This window comes from Hetaerina americana, unplaced genomic scaffold (assembly GCF_022747635.1).
Source record: "Hetaerina americana unplaced genomic scaffold, ioHetAmer1.1.p SCAF_2, whole genome shotgun sequence".
In the NCBI taxonomy this organism is placed as follows: Eukaryota; Metazoa; Arthropoda; class Insecta; order Odonata; family Calopterygidae; genus Hetaerina; species Hetaerina americana.
In genome coordinates this window covers 69,277,949-69,283,948 of record NW_027286763.1, presented here as the reverse complement: position 1 = coordinate 69,283,948, position 6,000 = coordinate 69,277,949, and the positions used below count along the sequence as shown (strand labels likewise).

The window sequence follows — 6,000 nt, the reverse complement described above, 5'->3', positions numbered from 1 at the left end:
AACATTTCGCGCGTGAAATTGCATTTTAATGGCTTTCTACCATCCAGATTTGTATCATTTGGCATTAGAGAGCATACCTTTTTGTAAAATACCTTCCTCTCCTTAGTCGTGTCTGTTCTGTTCTCCACATGCCTGCTTCGTACGTCTTGCAAGTCTATTGATCTTTTTCATCGGGAACAACGTTCTTTCAAATTTCACTAAAATTTCTGTTCCCAATGTATAGTGAATCATTTAATCTTTCCTTAATAGCAAATGAAATCATCTTTATGTTTTGATGCCAAATAAATATTTGTTTAGCCCTGATGTTGAAAATCAGCATAATGAATATTTATAAAACGTTAGAAAAAACAAAAACGTATATCTACGCTGAAAAAGTGATCTTGAGGTCACATAAGTTACATTATCTTAATAGAGCCAATATTTTAGCAGCATAAAATATTCTTGTATATAAAAATACAGTGTTGATTCGAAAAATAATGCATAATTTTAATCATCAAATACCTCTTCAATTTCTATATACAATTATCTAATCACACATCGTCTAGCCACGAGACCTTTCACTGAATTCGTAGAGATAGCGATCGAGCACCACCTAATTGGATATCTTCCTTTAGGGGCATAACCTCACGTATGCGTCGTCCGAAGACGGAGAAACTTCATGGCGTCGCATTACCCAGCTAACCCAAAGGTCGTGTGTTCAAGACCCACCTCTCCGACATTTTGTGTTGTCATAAGTTGAACTATATGCAGGTCACGTTTACAAATGACTTCAGCCGTTGGGATCTCTTGAAAAAACATGTAGCATTTTTAAAGCAAAATCACCGTAACAAGACATCACATTTCCTTGAAAATTTATCATGTGCATATAATGTGACGCCAATAAACTATACTTTCACTTGGCATCTCGACCTAAAAAATAGGCTGGCAAACATGCTTTCATAATGTACCTACTTAGTCTAATCACTTTATAAAATGCTTTAAGGTAAATTTTCGCAAGGTAACCTTTTGAGATCGTTCAAATTTTTGCTACATCGACCATTTTGTAATCAATTTCGAAGGCGGAAATCAACTTAAGGTCCAAATGATTCACTGCAGAATAATGAGCTATTAGCTGCGTGTAGTAAGTATTTGAAATGGATAGTTTTTTCTCTTTCGCCCATTACGACAATCGCATCAGATGAAAGAGGAAAATATTAAACATTAGTTGATAAGAATATTCGACCGGTTGGTTAAAGTATAACCCCAGCCAACTAATTCTAATATCCATTCCTTCATATTGGTGCTCAACATCAGAAGAAGCCGTAACTTCTTCATTTCAAATCGATAAATCCGATTACATATCCATCCCATAAATTAGTCGCACCATTATATTATCACTCTTCTTCTTCCCGCCACGTTGCATGGCCTAAAGCACCTACACGCGGACACACGTCCCTGAGACAACCCGGAGAATATGTAATCGGACATTTGAAGAAGGGGTAGGAAAAAAAGAAATACTCCGACCACATTTCCGCGGGTTCGGTCACGAACTTCGCACCGTTCGCCCACTAAGCAGTCCTCCAGCGACCCCTCCCCCCCATGGGATCGCTACCCACAGGTTGAAGAAAAAGAAGCCCCGAAATAGATGGTCTGGATGAGGTCGTGGAGGTCGAAAAAGGGGGCGCGGCACGGGAGGGTGGAGTGAGGAGTGAGGGGGAGGTGGGAGCGGCTTAGTGAGGGAGGGAGACGGAGAGAGGGAGAAGGAAGGCGGTGTGGGGAGGAGGGGGGGTGTGTGGCGCGGGAAGGAGAGAGGGTTGGTTGCGGTGGTTGGACTCGAAAAGGCTGCGCCCGACTGCGAGAGGTGGGAGACGAAGGCGGCATCTGGAATAACAAGCAGATTTAGGAAGCGATGGAGAATGGGTGTAGTGGGGGGAGGTAGATGGGGACGTTAAGGGGGAGGGAGGGAGGGGAGAAAGCAGAGGGTGGTGGGGTGAGGGTGAGGGAGGGGGGCGAGAGGGAGGGAAGAGGAGACGGTGGTAGACGGGGAGAGGGGATAAAAGGAAGGGTGTCGGTGCGTTCTCTGGGAGGGAGACTCTCCCCGGCAAGGGAGTTTTGAGCGGAATGCAAATCCAGAAGAAGGGGGAGATCGTGTGGATCGTGAGACGCGCGATCTCCCCGACTATTATGTGAAAATATACTAAGCATTTTTTTTAACGACGGAAGGAAGGGGTTTCTGCGGTGTCCGGTACTGACGAGCCGCAGGGACAATGCGGCAGGAGGTTTTGTGTGCAACTCCTAAGGAAGTACGTTTCCGCGGGTATTTATCAAAGGTGAACTTGTCGATGGATTTTCCAAGAACCGATATATGAGCGAGGAATGCCCATGGCGGAGGTGCCTCGAGAGTTGGCTGGGTGAATGAATGGCGTAACGGCCGGCGGCAGAGGGGTTCGCAAAAGGTCGCCGAGCAGATTTCCTAATAAAGATAAATAAAGGACCTGAAATGGCCAAGATGCACCTGTTTTAAAATTGCGAAAGGAGTGGAAGACAACGAAATATTATTTAAAATGGAGTCATGAAGCTGCAGACTGGCTTTTCACGCATTGCAATGTGTTGGTTCCAAATTAACGTGAGTTTTTGGGGACAGTTCTGAGAAAAGAGGGAAAAAGTTTCAATAGATAACAACGATGAATTGGTTACGATTAAAAAAACCATTTTTCGCAGAGTTTGTGTCATAGCAATTCGTTTTCGGTGATCCCGGAGAGAACTAGCTCATTTCGCAACATAAAAGCAGAACAATAGAGATCATAGCGTTTTGCAACAGCTTTCGTGAGAGACACGAATTCCGCTGAATTCTGGCCAACGCCTAATTAACTCTGCGACTAGCTTTTAAAACAACCTTCGCTCTCCATGCTTGTTTTATCGTAATTCTTATTTAATAGAATCATGGTAATAACCCGTTCATTAACTGCTTCTAGTATGATATATCGGTCACGAAAAGAATGGCTTTCTTATTCCACATCCTAACATTTTTCCATTATGATCTAAGTTCACCAAGAAATGATTAAGTGTTATCAAAAATTTAGGTATCGAACATCGCGCATTCACAAAGGAATTCGTCAATATTCATGTTTTTCTGTCACTATTGTAATAACCTTCGAGAGCGGAGTAAAACACTCACGGGAACTTGTGAATTTAAAGCGCTTGACCCAGAGAAACCAACCCCGAAGTATACACAGGCACGACAGCGACTAAAAATGATTCACCTGATCTGATGCACATGCGCCCGTGAGAGGGCATGTCAGAGACGGCTTTGGTGTCTTGGGTGACTGAGCACCTGACCAGAGTCTTAAAAAAAGTGCGGGTATGAATTTAAGAATATATACATGGTCGGTGACTCAAAGGGCGTGTCAAACTTATTCCAACATTTCCAGATTAATTAGGTCTCAAAAAAAAACCAGGGGGAGTGATTTGGGGAAGGAGAAAGATCCACTCGCTTGTAACTCACGTGCCACGAAAGTAAGAAAGGAGGCGTAGGTTCGGCAAAAGGCAGATTGACTTTCACATTTGGCATGCTACATTCGCTCAAGTGTGGTGCTTGACGTGTTCGTAATACATACGTCTAAAAAAAACCATGACACCCACGCACGGAAAAAAACAATTCTGATGAGCAAACGACACTCACAAAAGATATTCTTCCACGACAAAATATCTTTAAAACAATGTCGTCCATCAGCTAGATAATGAACAATCCCTTTATGACCAGTACCCAGACAAACGTTGCCTATAATAAGCGCTTTGTGCACGCACTTTGGTTCGTAAAATTGTATACATAATGGAGAAGTTAGCAAAAATCGTGAAAATATCAGTGGGAGACAAAGTTGTACAAAAATGTCAGGTTTTTTCACCAAAGTAGATGAAAGCATGTGAACTGCATGCGAACTACAAGAACCAAACTCTTTAATGTTTTACGCCCTATTTTAGGTAAGGATAAATGGGTAAATATCTGCGAGGTATTCTAGCTACCATATCTTTCTGGGAAATCGCAAACAGCTGAGGGAATGGAACTCCACCCCCTGATGAATGTATTTCGCACGCCTATAGTGCGTAGTAATCGGTGATCTCTACCCTCACCTATCACTTAGGGTCATTTACTGATTTGTTTTACGTACGGTGTACAGCCGGTCTAGGTGTAAATATGCGGCCCTCGTTTATTTAACCGAGGGTACCTAGATTTAGCCTCGGAGAAAAGAAACGACGGACCTTTTAATTCCCGTTTCCCAGACGTAATGAAACGTCATTCATATTACAAATTTAAATATTTGCACCAAAATCACAATATTGCCCCTGATTTTTTTTAGCGAGGATTTATGGCATCGTACGGCAAATTTGAAGATTAATATTAGTACTCAGAACTTAACTGAACAAAATCAATCGTTATTTTCATTTCCAAAAAGACGGCGTCATGAATTCACATTAACATAAAGAGACGTGGAGGAGTATGAGCAAATCATGAAGGAAACCAACGTTTCCTTTCCGCGATGAAAAAAGTATGCTTTTGCGGACACCACTTCCCGAAACTGTAATCAGTCTTCCGTGCGTGCTGCCATTCACCGCGGAACGTGGTTGAGGATCACACGAATTATTTTCGAAAATAATTCACCCCTGAAAATTTCTGCAATTTCCGGGCAATTATATTTTCAGGATAACAGATTTTTTGCCTCTTCTCCCAACATTCAATGCTTAGGCATTAAAAAAGCGGATAAAGGAATCGCGTAGAAAAACACGAGCCTCAGATTTATAATGCAGAATGATAAATCAAAATTTTCATCATGTTTTTATTACAAATTACATTTTAGCCAATTACGCCGTGAGCCAAATATAACTATATGCTCTTCTTCTTTTCAGGAGAATTATTTCCGTCCTGCGAACATCTTCCTTGTGCGTTTCAACAGCCTTGTAAGTACTGATAATTGATATGCTAAGCTTTCTAAAACATCGGTATTTAGTAATGCATGCACAAGTACGTAGGAATGTCAACAATGAACGCCGACGGCTATTACTGGCTTTAGGATACAAACTGTTTTGCATGGTATTACGGCATTTTTGCGCATGAAAAATTCTAAATTTTTCATAAGGTTGTAATTTATTAAAATTATTCTGCAATAAAGTATTATTTTCATCATAGCTTCAACAATTAGCTCGAGCGTTGAAACTCGCCAAAAAACAACGAAATCATTTTGATTCTCACTAATAATATTCAATTTTTGTCCTCGTGCCTCTCACTCATTTTCTTTTTGACTTTTAAGGTTTTTCTATTAAATTCTAATTACTCCTAACCGTGTTAAGATATTAGAAGAGAAACGATCCGGTATCTCGTCAAACCAATGCGATTTTATTTTTATAAGTAACACATTTGTTTCTACGGCATTTCAAAAATTCTTATCGATCGGTTTCTTGAGCACGAGCGCAAAGTTCTTACCCTGCTAATGTATGAATGCCAAATATGTGGTGTCTTCATAGAAACAGAAACCCGTATTGTGCAGGAAAATCCACAGATATTTAATAAGCACTGGCGACTTAAAATTCAAAGAAACTACAGAAAATCTCACAACATTAAATTTAGTGAAGTCATCAGATTATTTGCAAAAATGCGAGATATTTCGTGGAGCAAAAAAATAATCACGATGAAAGTTTTCGGAATCGGCGACCTGGTTTATTGAACTTAAACAATAGTCATCTCATTTTAAAATTGAACAACATGAATATTTCAGAAGACCATCTCATCGTTCTCTATACTGTACCGCTTTCCTTGATATCCGTTAAAGTTGAGTCGACTGTTTTTATAAAAGGCTTCATCCATCTTACGACCTTATCCCGACATCTTAATCTTAATTTCAACACTGGTTAGGTAAATTTCACCCATTGGCAGTAGCGGTAAACGAAAGAAGCGAGGAAGCTCGTGGAAAAAAGGTTACGCAATGTGTCTCTGTGAGGAAAGGAAGAACCAGGTGGGCAGCTCCA

At 40.8% G+C, this 6,000-nt stretch overlaps 1 protein-coding gene across 3 annotated transcripts in view; it reads left to right on the top strand.

Moving 5' to 3' along the window:
- Atf3 (Activating transcription factor 3) overlaps positions 1-6,000 on the top strand; it is a 197,504-nt gene that overhangs the window by 120,599 nt on the left and 70,905 nt on the right. For all 3 annotated transcript variants that reach the window (XM_071584992.1, XM_071584993.1, XM_071584991.1), the window contains exon 2: positions 4,885-4,935. The gene's annotated coding sequence lies outside the window, so the exon portion shown is untranslated. The remainder of the gene's footprint in view (positions 1-4,884; positions 4,936-6,000) is intronic.